Raw genomic sequence first — 17,813 nt, 5'->3', positions numbered from 1 at the left:
TAGCAACATTTTGACCCACATTACTAATGCTGTCTAATAATTATACAGTGTAAACGTAGATCAGGCAGTCACAAGATGCGCCAAATTTATTACAGTGGTGTGTGCGGTTTGATAAATTTGGCTAAACCACCGCCCCTTTATGAGGCACTAGTGAGGTGCAAAATGTAAACAGTATAATGCCCCATAACTGCCCTCCACACAGTATAATGCCCCATAGCAGCCGCTACATAGTATAATGCCCCCATAGCTGCCCTTAATAGTGCCTGATAAAAATAATATACATACTCACCTAACCCCATTTTAATGACGAGTAGAGGAGATCCCTCTGCGCCTCAGGTCTGCGTGGCACGGTGCGCGATGAAGTCACTGCCTCACATCCAGCGATACATAGTAAATGGTAGAGAAGGGACCTTACGGTCCCGATTTATCATTAGATTCAACTGTATCTGCGTGCTAAAGATGTAGATAGTTTAAACCGGGGAAAAATAATTGATAAAACCAAAATTCGCAAGAGGACATCGATTAATTGCGCTGAATTTAGGTTTCGATTAATTGCCCAGCCCTAGTTGACACAGTAAAAATCTGCCTTATATAATTATCGTTTCAATTCTTCTGTCCTTTAACACTGGTATGACATTGTCCGGTTTTACGATTAGGCCGTAGTAATGTTACATCATTGTTACACATTGTGCAATGGCTTCACTTTGGGCTATGTCACTATGGCCAAACAACACGGATTCTAAGAGCCATTGGACAACGCAATGATCTGAGAGTCGAATAAATGTCACTGCGGCCTAGTCATACCACACGGTGCGATACTTGTGCCAAAGGTCAAAGGAAGAATATAAATGGTACAAGGTATCCAGTTTTATTTTTTATTTTATTTTTATTTCCTACAGGTTTCAGGGGTTGTTTTTGAACACCTCAAGAGCAGGAAACCCCTTTAAGAATAGTCTTCTATGGTCGATATATGCTTTTAAACATTCACAACTTTTGTCTTTTTTAATATCTAAACTCACACCTCTACAAATTTAACAGGGAAAGGGCTAAAAGAATAGACATATCCAAAAGGCATGAAAGCCAGCCGGATGTGTCTACAGATAAGGAGACAAGCCAAATAAGAATGAAGCCGCTGGCACCTGCTGCACTTTTTGCACAAGCGGGAGAATCCACCTTTAATGTGGGGGAGATCCAAAGTCATTTGCCTCCAGTTTTTACTCAGTAATTACAACCGAGGCTATGACAACAAGGGCTCAGTGGAGCGAAAGGACAAATTGAAAATGACAGAGAAGATGGGAAGAGGATGGCTGCAGGGAGGGGAACATCAGTGGCTGAGATTAAATGCTGGTGGCTAATACAGACGTTAGCCTCCTCTCATGCTGTAGAAGGTGGTCAGTGAAGGCAGCCAAATCAGCCAACCCCCAGAACAATACATAGACAAAAATTATAAAGTAAGTGGGGCATCTGTCCAACTAACTCCTGCTCTTCTCTTTCTAGAGACGGCAAGCTAGATAACCTTTTCGGTAAACAGAATATGCACAGCGAATTTAATTACATGCCAATTTTCACAAAGAAAGCTTCTTGCTGATGGCTTAACAGAGACAATCAAGATAAAGTGCAGAAAGATGTAAGCGTGGTAGGTTACACATTGATCAAATATAGATAGATGCTAAAATTCAATCAGTAAGAACCATAAACCATTGTTTAGCCACATAATACCTTAGGTCAGTTAAACCCCTTAAAGGCAGACCTTTCAGACCCTTTAGGCCTAGTTCACGTGTAGATTTTCAGGCGGAAAAATCTGCCTGCACTTTCTTTGCCGCATTTTTCGGCAGCGGGCAAAAAACACAGCGAAAACCGCTCTCTCTGCCTCCCATTGATGTCAATGGGAGGTCAGAGATGGAAACGCCTGATGAAAGGGCGTGACTTCTTTTTCCCGCCAGCTCGTGGGAAAAAAATGCCTCCGCCTCCCATTGAAATCAATGGGAGGAGCCTTCTGCCTTTTTTGGTGCGGTTTCCGTGCCAAAAAACTCAGTGGGAACTAGGCCTCATACTGTAAGTTAGGGACCCTGAGCTAGAGGATGTGCAGTTTAAATGTGACATGACCTACTGGTGTGCATCCTATGTGTATGAGAGCGCAGAAAATATGGCTTCTCCATGACCTGGGACCTTCACCTGACAGTCACCCCAACCTCTTGAATGTGCTGGAATCGCTGTGCATACGCGTCATTGCCTGCCATTATTTCACCTCATTTTTAAACTGTTCCCATTTTTACAGTAATAAAGCATTCTTTGAATCAGCATTTCTTAACATACCACCAGTAAATAGGCAGCATAAAAGTGTTTAGCAGATCTGGGACATTAATGTGTAATCAATGTTTGCCGCTGATAGTATTCCTGTATCAATGTATTTGAGCAATGTGCCCCCCTCCCCATTTGATCTGCAGTCAGAGCCTCCGTTGATCTTCTCTCCGTATCTTTGCTTGTTGCTAGAGATTTATATTCAATATATGGATCCTTGCTCTATGGCACCTTTGAAGACAGTCCTGAATATGGATACTTAGGAAGAGCAGCATGTAGCAGGAGGACTGGCAGCAATGGAGGACACATCTATAGAACAGGGAAAAAATCACTGATGTTTAAAGAGTTATCCAGGATGGGAATTATTTTAAATTAGGGGTTGGAAAATAAACAAACCAAAAAAGCAATACTTACCTATCTTGGCCCCCGGCCTTTCAGTACTATCGCTCCGGCGGATGTTTACATGCATGTAGAATATAACCGCTGAAGCCAATCAGAGTGCTCAGCGGGGCTCACTAGTGATGAATCGTATTTCAGGGAATAATGATAGAAATACAACATATGGCTGCTCAGCCCTCTGATGGCTGCAGCGGTCACGTGCATGTAAACCATCACCGGGAGTGCCAGTGCTGGATAGCTGGGGCAAGGATAGGTAAGTAATGCTTTTTTGGTTTATTTATTTAATTTCCAGCCCCTAATAAATAGGGTTACACGTTGCATCGAAATTTCGATACTGTGCACCCTCAAACGGTTCAATACAGTTAATTCATGTATTTCGATACTAAGCTGTGCAGCCGCACAGCAAAGTACAGTAACACACGAAGGTTGTTAGAGCGGGGCCGCGGCTGTGTAATACAACCATCGCCCCGCTCCTGACCAGTGCGCGTGTGCATTCAGCATGAGGCAATGCAACCAGCGCTGCACTAATGAGCGCCATCACTGAAGACAGAACATGGCGGGCACACTGCAAAACACCCCCATGTTCTGTCTTCAGTGCCTGCACCGCCGCTCATTAGTGCAGCGCGGCCGCATCACCGCAAATGAAACTTCAAAATTCATCACTACACATCAGAAAATGGAAGAACTTTATTATTATTGTTGGCAAAGTAACGTTTTGGTATCGAGTATCGCAATACTACACAATACTATCGGTATCCAAGTCCAAATTCTGGTGTGGTGACAACCCTACTAATAATGTTTACATCCCGGATAAACCCTTTAAGTGCTGCATGAAGAGCCTGTGCGGAGGCATGCAGAGTCCCTGCAGATCTGTATAATACATTTATAGGAAATGTGTGTGCAGTTGTATGGTGCCTCCGTATGGCACCATATTCCGGAGATATTCTCCCCTAGATGTAATGCAGGAACATAGCAGAAAAAAAACCTATATCTCTGCATGACACGGTGTATGGTCCCATAGACAGCTATGGGTTCCGTATTATGGCTTCTTTTTGGAGGGGAATGTAAGTACACAAATGTTTTGCTTATGGGACACTTGGTTATTCTGCAAACAAATGATACTGGATCACTTTATCCAAGATCTAAATTGTAAAGTCTATGCGCTAAGATAATAAGGTATTATTTTGTAAAGGGGCATAACAATAGTAAAACGGTTTATAATGACGTCAATTAGGGTGTATTCTGAGCACACACTGAACTCACCAACATTATTCTACGCTGCTGTCACCACTAGTTGTGGTTCAGATATTAATCGTCAGGCTGTTGCCTTTCAGCTTGATACCATATAAGGATGAAGGAGTAGATTTTTCTTTTTGTGTCTCGGCATAACTGAAGCCTAGAAAAAAAAATGCAAAGCAGACACTGGATTAAAGGGAACATTTTTAAGGCAGGGTGAGAAGAAGAAAAATAGGTTTTAAAATTTAAATGTTACCTATAAAAACAAAAAAAAAAAAAACACAAAAATAAAACACAAAACTACTGATCAGATGATTTTTATATTTATATATATATATATATATATATATATATATACACACACAAAATTATTCTGACATTATTATTAGATAAACCTTCTTAACAGTCACAGGACCAATACTAAACTGAGACAACATCAAACAAACGACCAATAAAAAGCTGCTCCCTGCCTTTTTTGTGAGATTTCTTTATGAATTGTATACAACAGTGACACTGAAGGATTGTGCATGTAGACTTTCGAGTGCCGTGGCAATGCAAAGTTATAAACAAAATCATTCAAAGTTCACCACCAGAAAAAAAAAGTGAAAATGTAACTGCACTCCTGTATACTCATGTGCAATATCGGTGTGCAGTCTCATTTAGGCTATGTTCACATGTGGCAGAATTGTTGCAGATTGTGTGCACAAGTAAAATGGCTATTGGTAAGCAACGGGGGGGGGGGGGGGGGCATTATAGAGGACTAGTATAGTATGGAGCATGCTCATTGCACCACAGAATAAAACTTGCATGTCTATGTAGGACCACGTTTAGGAAAAAGGGACACTGCAACTTTAGTTGGCTTGTAACTCGAGGTCACATGCAACCTCTATTATTTCGTTATGGGGACGGACGGACGTATGCTCCTTGCAAACTATGCAACTACAAGTCGTGATTTTAATGCCTTATTAACAGAAACGCGTAGATTTATGTTCACAAAATCCAGGTCGCTTTTCATGCATATGAATGTCCTTGCTAGAGCCGTGTGTCATCCGTTTGTTTCTCATCTGCAAGCACTTCCTGGTTTAGCTTATTGTTTTTATGCATTTCTTTAGCAACTGATACGTGAAAAAAGGAGAGCACGCAGATTGTCCGTGTGCTGTCTGCTTTTTTTCACGCACCTGTAAACTTTAGAGTCCCTGCACACGGCCGAACCTGTAATCCCGGTTTGTGATTATGGCTAATGCCGGCCGCGGACAGTCATCCACATTTGCGGGCTGTGCTCCCATTATGAAGTATGACAGCACGGTCCGTAAAATAAAAAAAATAGGACATGTCCTATTTTTTGCGGAGCCTTTGTACGGCCCGGACACCTTCCAGTAAATATACGGGAAGGTGTCCATGGGCAATAGAAATTAATGGGTCCGTGCTTTGATCCGCAATTACGATCCGTAATTGCGGATCAAAATTACGGCCGCGTGCATGGGGCCTTAATGAGTCTGGTCTGTAAAAATGTACCAGAATAGGACATGCTGTGAGTTTCTGCAACTGACACACGCTCTGTGAAAAAAAAAAGAACAGACGTGTGAATAGCCCCATTGAATTCCATGGGTCACTGTAATGTCTGTGATGTTAACCCCTTCCCGCTCCTTGACGTACTATTACGTCATGGCAGCTGTATCGTTCGCGCTCCATGCCGTAATAGTACGTCTCGGGAGTAACGGCCGTTTCGGCCGTCCTCCCGACACATACAGGAGCTGTGACAGCTGCTGTCTTGTTCAGCAGCTGTCACAGCTCCTACAGCGGGGACCGATCGCTGTGTCCCCGCTGATTAACCCCTTAAAAGCCGCGTTCTATAGAGATCGCGGCTTTTTAGGGGTTAAGCTGCCATCGCCGGCCTGCTACGCGATAGCGGCCGGCGATGGTGACTATGGCAACCGGACACCAAACAATGGCGTCCGGCTATGCCATAGACGGAAGCCTAGTGGGTCCTGACAATGTCAGGACCCACTATGCTTGCTGTCAGTGAGTAGCTGACAGTTCTAATACACTGCACTACGCATGTAGTGCAGTGTATTAGAATAGCGATCAGGGCCTCCTGCCCTCAAGTCCCCTAGTGGGACAAAGTAATACAGTTAAAAAAAAGTTAAAAAAAGATGTGTAAAAATAAGAAAATAAAAGATTTAAAAGTAATAAAAGTAAAAATCCCCCTTTTTCCCTGATCAGTCCTTTATTATTAATAAAAATCTATAAACAAACAAATAAACTATACATAATTGGTATCGCCGCGTCCGTAACGGCCTGAACTACAAAATTATTTCATTATTTATCCCGCACGGTGAACGCCGTAAAATAAAATAATAATAAACCGAACCACAATCACAATTCTTTCGTCACTTCACCTCCCAAAAAATGGAATAAAAAGAGATCAAAAAGTCGCATGTACCTAAAAATGGTACTGATCGAAACTACAGTTCGTTACGCAAAAAATAAGTCCTCGCACGGCTTTATTGATTGAAAAATAAAAACGTTATGGCTCTTAGAATAAGGTAACACAAAAAGTTAATGATTGTTTACAAAACGTATTTTATTGTGCAAACGCCATAAGACATAAAAAAAACTATAAACATCTGGTATCGCCGTAATCGTATCGCCGCGCAGAATAAAGTGAATATGTCATTTATAGCGCACGGTGAACGCTGTAAAAAAAAACGAAAAAAAAACAATAGTACAATTGCTGTTTTTTAGTCACCACGCCACCTAAAAATAGAATAAAAACTGATCAAAAAGTCGCATGCACCCCATGAAAACTACAATGGATTCCTCAAGGGGTCTAGTTTCCAAATTGGGGTCACTTTTGGGGGGTTCCCAATGTTTTGGCACCATAAGACCTCTTCAAACCGGACATGGTGCCTAATAAAAAAGAGGCTTCAAAATCCACTAGGTGCTCCTTTGCTTTGGAGGCCGGTACTTCAGTCCATTACCGCCCGAGGGCCACATGTGGGATATTTCTCAAAACTGCAGAATCTGGGCAATACGTATTAAGTTGCGTTTCTCTGATAAATCCTTTTGTGTTATAAAAAAAATGGTATAAAGAGGATTTTCTGACAAAACAAAAATGTACATTTCACCTCTACTTTGCTCTAAATTTTTGTGAAACACCTAAAGGGTTCATAAACTTTCTAAATGCTGTTGTGAATACTTTGAGGGGTCTAGTTTCTAAAATGGGGTATTTGATAGGGGTTTCTAATATATGGGCCCCTCAAAGCAACTTCAGAACTGAACTGGAACCTAAAAAAATAAATAAATGAGGCAATACTTTGCTTCTTACATTATACTGATAATGAGCCGTGCCCACCCCGAGATGACCCCAGTTTTGACCGTTTGTATAAACGGAGACCCCTATTAGACCGTTCCAGTGTCCGGTTTTCCCAAGCATACACCCCCGAGAAGTGTATTTCTATTGATGAGTCCCTGGTACATTTTAAAGGGAGGGTTCAATTCCGCGAGTACCTGCCGGGTAAGAGGGCAAGGTATGGCGTGAAGATGTATAAGCTGTGAGAGTGCATCAGGGTATACCTACAGGTTTAGGATATATGAAGGAAAGGCCACCCCCAAACCAGACTGCATCCTGGACTACAATAGGTACATGGGAGGGATGGACTTGTAAGATCAAGCCCTGAAGCCCTACAGCTCCATGCGGTGTGGTATAAGAAGCTGGCTGGGCACATCATACAGATGGCTTTGTACAATGCGTACGTGCTACGTCGATGTGCAGGCCAGAGGGGAACTTTCCTGGAAATTCAAGAGGTGATTATCAAGAACCTAATCTTTAGGGACCAAGAAGGGGGGCACCCAGTACTTCTGGAAGCGAGCCCACACGCATCGTACCAGGGCAACACTTTCCAGGAGAAGTTCCCCAAACTGGCAAGAAGGGAAAAAGTCAAAAGAGGTGCAAAGTCTGCTATAAGGGATGACACAATATATCAATGTGACCCGTGTCCCGTTATAACCAGAGCTCTGTATGAAAGAGTGTTTTAAAATGTATCATACATCCCTTGGTTTATAATTTACCCCAATTTTACATACCCTGATGCACTCCGCACAGCTTATCCCCCCTCGTCTTTCCCATCTGAGCCCTGCTGTGTGTCCAGGCAGCTGATAACAGCCACATGTAGGGTATTGCCATACCCGGGAGAACCCACATTACAGTTTATGGGGTGTAGGTCTCCGGTCAAAATGCTCACTACACCTCTAGATGAATGCCTTAAGGGTGTAGTTTTTAAAACGGGGTCACTTCTTGCGGGTTTCAACTGTACTGGTACCTCAGGGGCTTCTGCATACATGACTTCGCACTAGAAAATCCCCAGTAGGCCAAATGGTGGTCCTTTCCTTCTGAGCCCTCCCATGGGCCCAAACGGCAGTTTATTACAACAAATGGGGTATTGCGGCACTCAGAACAAATTGCGCAACAGAATGGGGTATTTTGTTTCTTGTGAAAATAAGAAATTTTCAGCCAAAACTACATATTATTTGAAAAAAATAATTTTGTTTTCATTCCCAGCCCAATTCAAATAAGTTCAGTGAAAAAACTATGGGGTCAAAATGGTCACAACACCAATAAATGAATTCCTTGAGGGGTGTAGTTTCCAAAATGGGGTCATTTGTGGTGGGTTTCTATTGCTTTGATACCTCTGGGGCTCTGCAAATGCGACATGGCACCCGAAAACCAATCCAGCAAAATCTGTACTCCAAAGAACACACAGCGCTCCTTTCCTTCTGAGCCCTCCCATGGGCCCAAACGGCAGTTTATCACCACAAATGGGGTACTGCCGCACTCAGGACAAATTGGGCAACAAAATGGAGTATTTTATTTCTTGTAAAAATAAGAATTTTTGAGCTAAAATGACATATTATTGGAAAAAATATATTTTTTTTTAATTCCCAGCCCAATTCAAATAAGTTCTGTGAAGAAACTATGGAGTCTAAATGGTCACATTACCCATAAATGAATTCCTTGAGGGGTGTAGTTTCCAAAATGTGGTCACTTCTGGTGGGTTTCCATTGCTTTGATACCTCTGGGGCTCTGCAAATGCGACATGGCACCCGAAAACCAAACCAGCAAAATCTGTACTCCAAAGAACACACAGCGCTCCTTCCCTTCTGAGGCCTCCCATGGGCCCAAACGGCAGTTTATTGCCACAAATGGGGTATTGATGCACTCAGGAGAAATTGGGCAACAAAATTGAGTATTTTGTTCCCTGTGAAAATAAGAAATTTTGGTAAAAAATTACATCTTATTGGAAAAAATTTCATTTTTTTTATGTCACAGCCCAATTGAAATAGGTGCTGTGAAAAAACTGTGTGGTCAAAATGCTAACAACAACCATAAATGAATTCCTTGAGGGGTGTAGTTTCCAAAATGGGGTCACTTTTGGTGGGTTTCCATTGCTTTGATACCTCTGAGGCTCTGCAAATGCGACATGGCACCCGAAAACCAATCCAACAAAATCTTGACTCCAACAAACATATAGCGCTCCTTTCCTTCTGAGCCCTCCCATGGGCCCAAACGGCAGTTTATCACCAAAAATGGGGTATTGCCACACTAAGGACAAATTGGGCAACAAAATGGGGTATTTTGTTCCCTGTGAAAATAAGAAATTTTGATCACAAATGACATTTTATTGGAAAAAATGACATTTTTTTCATTTCAGAGCCCAATTCAAATACGTGCTGTGAAAAAACTGTGCGGTCAAAATGGTAACAAAAACCATAAATGAATTCCTTGAGGGGTGTAGTTTCCAAAATGGGGTCACTATTGGGGGATTCCTACTGTTTTGACACCTCAACACCTCTTCAAACCTGGCATGCTGCCTAAAATATATTCTAATAAAAAAGAGGCCTCAGAATGCACTAGGTGCTTCTTTGCTTCTGGGGCTTGTGTTTTAGTCCACGAGCGCACTAGAGCCACATGTGGGACATTTCTAAAAACTGCAGAATCTGGACAATACATATTTAGTAGTATTTCTCTGGTAAAACCTTCTGTGTTACAGAAAAAAAAATGAATAAAATTGTAATTCAGCAAGAAAAATGAAATTTGCAAATTTCACCTCCACTTTGCTTTAATTCCTGTGAAATGTCTGAAGGGGTAAAAAACTTTCTAACTGCTGTTTTGAATACTTTGAGGGGTCTAGTTTTTAAAATGGGGTGTTTTATCAGGGTTTCTAATACATAGGCCCCACAAAGCCACTTCAGAACTCAAGAGGTACCTTAAAAAAAAGGCTTTTGAAATTTTCTTAAAAATATGAGAAATTGCTGTTTATGTTCTAAGCCTTGTAACGTCCAAGAAAAATAAAATAATGTTCAAAAAACGATGCCAATCTAAAGTAGACATATGGGAAATGTGAACTAGTAACTATTTTGGGTGGTATAACAGTCTGTTTTACAAGCAGATGCATTTAAATTCTGAAAAATTCAATTTTTTCAAAATTTTCTCTAAATTTTGCAATTTTTCACCAATAAACACAGAATATATCAACCAAATTTTACCACGAACATGAAGCCCAATGTGTCACGAGAAAACAATCTCAGAATCGCTTGGGTAGGTTTAAGCATTCCGACGTTATTACCACATAAAGTGAAATATGTCAGATTTGAAAAATGGGCTCTGAGCCTTAAGGCCAAAACTAGGCTGCGTCCTTAAGGGGTTAAAGAGGCTCTGTCACCACATTATAAGTGCCCTATCTTCTACATAAGGAGATCGGCGCTATAATGTAGGTGACAGCAGTGCTTTTTATTTAGAAAAACAATCTATTTTTACCACTTTATGAGCGATTTTAGCTTTATGCTAATTAGTTTCTTAATGCCCAAGTGGGCGTGTTTTTACTTTAGAACAAGTGTCCGTTGTACAGAGGAGTGTATGACGCTGACCAATCAGCGTCACACACTTCTCTCCATTCATTTACACTGCAGATAGCGATATAGCTATATCGCTATGTGCAGCTACATACACACACTATAACATTACTGCAGTGTCCGGACTATGAATATACATTACCTCCAGCCAGGACATGATGTGTATTCAGAATCCTGTCACGTCTGTATCGTCTCTGTGATATTTACAGCAAGGCAAGCGTAATCTCGCGAGATTACGATGTAACCTGTCAATTCAAACGAGATTAAGTTTGCCTTGCTGTAATCTTACAGAAAAGATTCAGAAGTATCAGGATTCTGAATACACATCACGTCCTGGTTGGAAGTAATGTATATTCATTATCAGGACACTGCAGTAATGTTATAGTGTGTTTATGTGGCTGCACATAGCGATATAGCTATATCGCTATCTGCAGTGTAAATGAATGGAGATTAGTGTATGACGCTGATTGGTCACTGATTGGTCAGCGTCATACACTCCTCTGTACAACGCCCACTTGGTCTAAAGTAAAAACACGCCCAGTTGGGCATTAAGAAACTCATTAGCATAAAGCTAAAAATCGCTCAAAGTGGTAAAAACTGATAGTTTTTCTAAATTAAAAGCACTGCTGTTACCTCCATTATAGCGCCGATCTCCTTACGTAAGAGATAGGGCACTTATAATGTGGTGACAGAGCATCTTTAAAACAGACAGCGCACTGATGAGAAATTACTTTGTGTGAATGAGGCCTAAGTTGCAGAGTATCTTTAGCCTCAGTGTCTTACGATTGTATGCAATTTAACATACTCCAGTAGGCTTACCTTGTTTGGTCAGTCCGAATAAAATGTAAATTGTTCAAAACACAGTCCTTTACAATAGGTCATCATCTTATTTACATCCGCAATCACATGTTTCAGATAAAAGCTTTTCAATGACATTAAAGCATTCTTTCTTTTTCTTTATAAGTTTATTATCTCAAATGCATTTCTTTACTCATAATATTTACACACACAAAATATGTACACATTATATGTAAAGTAGTGGTACCACCTCAATGTAGGTATTTTCTTCCCAACCTCAAAATTGACCTTTCTAGTAATCACATGTACTTGTAATTAAAGCTTAATTATTCTATAGCTAATAAAGTCTGAGACAAACCCTTTCAGTCCCAAGATGTGCCAGTCCTCTAATAGTAAACAGAGTTCTTAAAAATGCTGGAAAACAAACACTAAATATAGTAAAAAAACAAACAAACATATCTTTTAGGTCTCCGGTCAAAATGCTCACTACACCTCTAGATGAATGCCTTAAGGGTGTAGTTTTTAAAACGGGGTCACTTCTTGCGGGTTTCAACTGTACTGGAACCTCAGGGGCTTCTGCATACATGACTTCGCACTAGAAAATCCCCAGTAGGCCAAATGGTGGTCCTTTCCTTCTGAGCCCTCCCATGGGCCCAAACGGCAGTTTATTACAACAAATGGGGTATTGCGGCACTCAGAACAAATTGCGCAACAGAATGGGGTATTTTGTTTCTTGTGAAAATAAGAAATTTTCAGCCAAAACTACATATTATTTGAAAAAAATAATTTTGTTTTCATTCCCAGCCCAATTCAAATAAGTTCTGTGAAAAAACTATGGGGTCAAAATGGTCACAACACCCATAAATGAATTCCTTGAGGGGTGTAGTTTCCAAAATGGGGTCATTTGTGGTGGGTTTCTATTGCTTTGATACCTCTGGGGCTCTGCAAATGCGACATGGCACCCGAAAACCAATCCAGCAAAATCTGTACTCCAAAGAACACACAGCGCTCCTTTCCTTCTGAGCCCTCCCATGGGCCCAAACGGCAGTTTATCACCACAAATGGGGTACTGCCGCACTCAGGACAAATTGGGCAACAAAATGGAGTATTTTATTTCTTGTAAAAATAAGAATTTTTGAGCTAAAATGACATATTATTGGAAAAAATATATATTTTTTTAATTCCCAGCCCAATTCAAATAAGTTCTGTGAAGAAACTATGGAGTCTAAATGGTCACATTACCCATAAATGAATTCCTTGAGGGGTGTAGTTTCCAAAATGTGGTCACTTCTGGTGGGTTTCCATTGCTTTGATACCTCTGGGGCTCTGCAAATGCGACATGGCACCCGAAAACCAAACCAGCAAAATCTGTACTCCAAAGAACACACAGCGCTCCTTCCCTTCTGAGGCCTCCCATGGGCCCAAACGGCAGTTTATTGCCACAAATGGGGTATTGATGCACTCAGGAGAAATTGGGCAACAAAATTGAGTATTTTGTTCCCTGTGAAAATAAGAAATTTTGGTAAAAAATTACATCTTATTGGAAAAAATTTCATTTTTTTTATGTCACAGCCCAATTGAAATAGGTGCTGTGAAAAAACTGTGTGGTCAAAATGCTAACAACAACCATAAATGAATTCCTTGAGGGGTGTAGTTTCCAAAATGGGGTCACTTTTGGTGGGTTTCCATTGCTTTGATACCTCTGAGGCTCTGCAAATGCGACATGGCACCCGAAAACCAATCCAACAAAATCTTGACTCCAACAAACATATAGCGCTCCTTTCCTTCTGAGCCCTCCCATGGGCCCAAACGGCAGTTTATCACCAAAAATGGGGTATTGCCACACTAAGGACAAATTGGGCAACAAAATGGGGTATTTTGTTCCCTGTGAAAATAAGAAATTTTGATCACAAATGACATTTTATTGGAAAAAATGACATTTTTTTCATTTCAGAGCCCAATTCAAATACGTGCTGTGAAAAAACTGTGCGGTCAAAATGGTAACAAAAACCATAAATGAATTCCTTGAGGGGTGTAGTTTCCAAAATGGGGTCACTATTGGGGGATTCCTACTGTTTTGACACCTCAACACCTCTTCAAACCTGGCATGCTGCCTAAAATATATTCTAATAAAAAAGAGGCCTCAGAATGCACTAGGTGCTTCTTTGCTTCTGGGGCTTGTGTTTTAGTCCACGAGCGCACTAGAGCCACATGTGGGACATTTCTAAAAACTGCAGAATCTGGACAATACATATTTAGTAGTATTTCTCTGGTAAAACCTTCTGTGTTACAGAAAAAAAAATGAATAAAATTGTAATTCAGCAAGAAAAATGAAATTTGCAAATTTCACCTCCACTTTGCTTTAATTCCTGTGAAATGTCTGAAGGGGTAAAAAACTTTCTAACTGCTGTTTTGAATACTTTGAGGGGTCTAGTTTTTAAAATGGGGTGTTTTATCAGGGTTTCTAATACATAGGCCCCACAAAGCCACTTCAGAACTCAAGAGGTACCTTAAAAAAAAGGCTTTTGAAATTTTCTTAAAAATATGAGAAATTGCTGTTTATGTTCTAAGCCTTGTAACGTCCAAGAAAAATAAAATAATGTTCAAAAAACGATGCCAATCTAAAGTAGACATATGGGAAATGTGAACTAGTAACTATTTTGGGTGGTATAACAGTCTGTTTTACAAGCAGATGCATTTAAATTCTGAAAAATTCAATTTTTTCAAAATTTTCTCTAAATTTTGCAATTTTTCACCAATAAACACAGAATATATCAACCAAATTTTACCACGAACATGAAGCCCAATGTGTCACGAGAAAACAATCTCAGAATCGCTTGGGTAGGTTTAAGCATTCCGACGTTATTACCACATAAAGTGAAATATGTCAGATTTGAAAAATGGGCTCTGAGCCTTAAGGCCAAAACTAGGCTGCGTCCTTAAGGGGTTAAAGAGGCTCTGTCACCACATTATAAGTGCCCTATCTTCTACATAAGGAGATCGGCGCTATAATGTAGGTGACAGCAGTGCTTTTTATTTAGAAAAACAATCTATTTTTACCACTTTATGAGCGATTTTAGCTTTATGCTAATTAGTTTCTTAATGCCCAAGTGGGCGTGTTTTTACTTTAGAACAAGTGTCCGTTGTACAGAGGAGTGTATGACGCTGACCAATCAGCGTCACACACTTCTCTCCATTCATTTACACTGCAGATAGCGATATAGCTATATCGCTATGTGCAGCTACATACACACACTATAACATTACTGCAGTGTCCGGACTATGAATATACATTACCTCCAGCCAGGACATGATGTGTATTCAGAATCCTGTCACGTCTGTATCGTCTCTGTGATATTTACAGCAAGGCAAGCGTAATCTCGCGAGATTACGATGTAACCTGTCAATTCAAACGAGATTAAGTTTGCCTTGCTGTAATCTTACAGAAAAGATTCAGAAGTATCAGGATTCTGAATACACATCACGTCCTGGTTGGAAGTAATGTATATTCATTATCAGGACACTGCAGTAATGTTATAGTGTGTTTATGTGGCTGCACATAGCGATATAGCTATATCGCTATCTGCAGTGTAAATGAATGGAGATTAGTGTATGACGCTGATTGGTCACTGATTGGTCAGCGTCATACACTCCTCTGTACAACGCCCACTTGGTCTAAAGTAAAAACACGCCCAGTTGGGCATTAAGAAACTCATTAGCATAAAGCTAAAAATCGCTCAAAGTGGTAAAAACTGATAGTTTTTCTAAATTAAAAGCACTGCTGTTACCTCCATTATAGCGCCGATCTCCTTACGTAAGAGATAGGGCACTTATAATGTGGTGACAGAGCATCTTTAAAACAGACAGCGCACTGATGAGAAATTACTTTGTGTGAATGAGGCCTAAGTTGCAGAGTATCTTTAGCCTCAGTGTCTTACGATTGTATGCAATTTAACATACTCCAGTAGGCTTACCTTGTTTGGTCAGTCCGAATAAAATGTAAATTGTTCAAAACACAGTCCTTTACAATAGGTCATCATCTTATTTACATCCGCAATCACATGTTTCAGATAAAAGCTTTTCAATGACATTAAAGCATTCTTTCTTTTTCTTTATAAGTTTATTATCTCAAATGCATTTCTTTACTCATAATATTTACACACACAAAATATGTACACATTATATGTAAAGTAGTGGTACCACCTCAATGTAGGTATTTTCTTCCCAACCTCAAAATTGACCTTTCTAGTAATCACATGTACTTGTAATTAAAGCTTAATTATTCTATAGCTAATAAAGTCTGAGACAAACCCTTTCAGTCCCAAGATGTGCCAGTCCTCTAATAGTAAACAGAGTTCTTAAAAATGCTGGAAAACAAACACTAAATATAGTAAAAAAACAAACAAACATATCTTTTAGGTCTCCGGTCAAAATGCTCACTACACCTCTAGATGAATGCCTTAAGGGTGTAGTTTTTAAAACGGGGTCACTTCTTGCGGGTTTCAACTGTACTGGAACCTCAGGGGCTTCTGCATACATGACTTCGCACTAGAAAATCCCCAGTAGGCCAAATGGTGGTCCTTTCCTTCTGAGCCCTCCCATGGGCCCAAACGGCAGTTTATTACAACAAATGGGGTATTGCGGCACTCAGAACAAATTGCGCAACAGAATGGGGTATTTTGTTTCTTGTGAAAATAAGAAATTTTCAGCCAAAACTACATATTATTTGAAAAAAATAATTTTGTTTTCATTCCCAGCCCAATTCAAATAAGTTCTGTGAAAAAACTATGGGGTCAAAATGGTCACAACACCCATAAATGAATTCCTTGAGGGGTGTAGTTTCCAAAATGGGGTCATTTGTGGTGGGTTTCTATTGCTTTGATACCTCTGGGGCTCTGCAAATGCGACATGGCACCCGAAAACCAATCCAGCAAAATCTGTACTCCAAAGAACACACAGCGCTCCTTTCCTTCTGAGCCCTCCCATGGGCCCAAACGGCAGTTTATCACCACAAATGGGGTACTGCCGCACTCAGGACAAATTGGGCAACAAAATGGAGTATTTTATTTCTTGTAAAAATAAGAATTTTTGAGCTAAAATGACATATTATTGGAAAAAATATATATTTTTTTAATTCCCAGCCCAATTCAAATAAGTTCTGTGAAGAAACTATGGAGTCTAAATGGTCACATTACCCATAAATGAATTCCTTGAGGGGTGTAGTTTCCAAAATGTGGTCACTTCTGGTGGGTTTCCATTGCTTTGATACCTCTGGGGCTCTGCAAATGCGACATGGCACCCGAAAACCAAACCAGCAAAATCTGTACTCCAAAGAACACACAGCGCTCCTTCCCTTCTGAGGCCTCCCATGGGCCCAAACGGCAGTTTATTGCCACAAATGGGGTATTGATGCACTCAGGAGAAATTGGGCAACAAAATTGAGTATTTTGTTCCCTGTGAAAATAAGAAATTTTGGTAAAAAATTACATCTTATTGGAAAAAATTTCATTTTTTTTATGTCACAGCCCAATTGAAATAGGTGCTGTGAAAAAACTGTGTGGTCAAAATGCTAACAACAACCATAAATGAATTCCTTGAGGGGTGTAGTTTCCAAAATGGGGTCACTTTTGGTGGGTTTCCATTGCTTTGATACCTCTGAGGCTCTGCAAATGCGACATGGCACCCGAAAACCAATCCAACAAAATCTTGACTCCAACAAACATATAGCGCTCCTTTCCTTCTGAGCCCTCCCATGGGCCCAAACGGCAGTTTATCACCAAAAATGGGGTATTGCCACACTAAGGACAAATTGGGCAACAAAATGGGGTATTTTGTTCCCTGTGAAAATAAGAAATTTTGATCACAAATGACATTTTATTGGAAAAAATGACATTTTTTTCATTTCAGAGCCCAATTCAAATACGTGCTGTGAAAAAACTGTGCGGTCAAAATGGTAACAAAAACCATAAATGAATTCCTTGAGGGGTGTAGTTTCCAAAATGGGGTCACTATTGGGGGATTCCTACTGTTTTGACACCTCAACACCTCTTCAAACCTGGCATGCTGCCTAAAATATATTCTAATAAAAAAGAGGCCTCAGAATGCACTAGGTGCTTCTTTGCTTCTGGGGCTTGTGTTTTAGTCCACGAGCGCACTAGAGCCACATG

The 17,813-nt window shown here is 40.4% G+C and overlaps 1 protein-coding gene across 2 annotated transcripts in view; it reads right to left on the bottom strand.

Moving 5' to 3' along the window:
* Window positions 1–895: 895 nt before the first annotated feature.
* Window positions 896–17,813, bottom strand: part of GJC1 (gap junction protein gamma 1) — a 47,308-nt gene continuing 30,390 nt past the window's right edge. For both annotated transcript variants that reach the window (XR_012851507.1, XR_012851508.1), the window contains exons 3-4: window positions 3,964–4,096; window positions 896–2,610 (exon numbers count right to left, since the gene is read on the bottom strand). The gene's annotated coding sequence lies outside the window, so the exon portion shown is untranslated. The remainder of the gene's footprint in view (window positions 2,611–3,963; window positions 4,097–17,813) is intronic.

This window comes from Rhinoderma darwinii, chromosome 13 (genome assembly GCF_050947455.1).
Source record: "Rhinoderma darwinii isolate aRhiDar2 chromosome 13, aRhiDar2.hap1, whole genome shotgun sequence".
Classification (NCBI taxonomy): domain Eukaryota; kingdom Metazoa; phylum Chordata; class Amphibia; order Anura; family Rhinodermatidae; genus Rhinoderma; species Rhinoderma darwinii.
This window is presented reverse-complemented; position numbering and strand designations above follow the sequence as displayed.